This window comes from Myotis brandtii, unplaced genomic scaffold (assembly GCF_000412655.1).
Source record: "Myotis brandtii unplaced genomic scaffold, ASM41265v1 scaffold456, whole genome shotgun sequence".
NCBI classification, from domain to species: domain Eukaryota; kingdom Metazoa; phylum Chordata; class Mammalia; order Chiroptera; family Vespertilionidae; genus Myotis; species Myotis brandtii.
Window position 1 is genome coordinate 1,815,331 of NW_005367431.1, and position 354 is coordinate 1,815,684.

Here is a 354-nt window from a genome sequence, read left to right on the forward strand (position 1 = left end):
GGCCACCGGCGGGGCCGGGCTCACCTTTGTTTCCTTGACCTTTTGGTCTCTGCGGGCGAAGGAAACGTCGCCGAGCAGCAAGGTATCCGAGGGAGAAATGGAAGAGAGAAGACAAATTAAAGCCGGGCCGGAGAAAGGCAGGAAGGAGCAGGCCTCGGGGTAGGCGTCAGGAATGGTGGCGGAGGGGGAGGCTTGAGAACGGGAGGCGGGGGAAAGCGCTAGGCCGGCGAGGCCGCCGAGAAAAAGCGGGGGACGCGCCAGCGGCGACGCGACGGGGCCCGGGCTTCAGGGAAGGGGAAGGGAACGAGGAAGGAAGACGAGGCCCGCTGAGGAGGAAAGGCGGCGCGGGCGTTG

The 354-nt window shown here is 66.4% G+C and overlaps 1 protein-coding gene across 1 annotated transcript in view; it reads right to left on the reverse strand.

Annotated features, from left to right (window-relative positions):
• YTHDF2 (YTH N(6)-methyladenosine RNA binding protein 2) overlaps nt 1–348 on the reverse strand; it is a 25,701-nt gene extending 25,353 nt beyond the window's left edge. The window contains exon 1 of the mRNA XM_005875096.2: nt 25–348. The gene's annotated coding sequence lies outside the window, so the exon portion shown is untranslated. The remainder of the gene's footprint in view (nt 1–24) is intronic.
• Nucleotides 349–354: the final 6 nt, after the last annotated feature.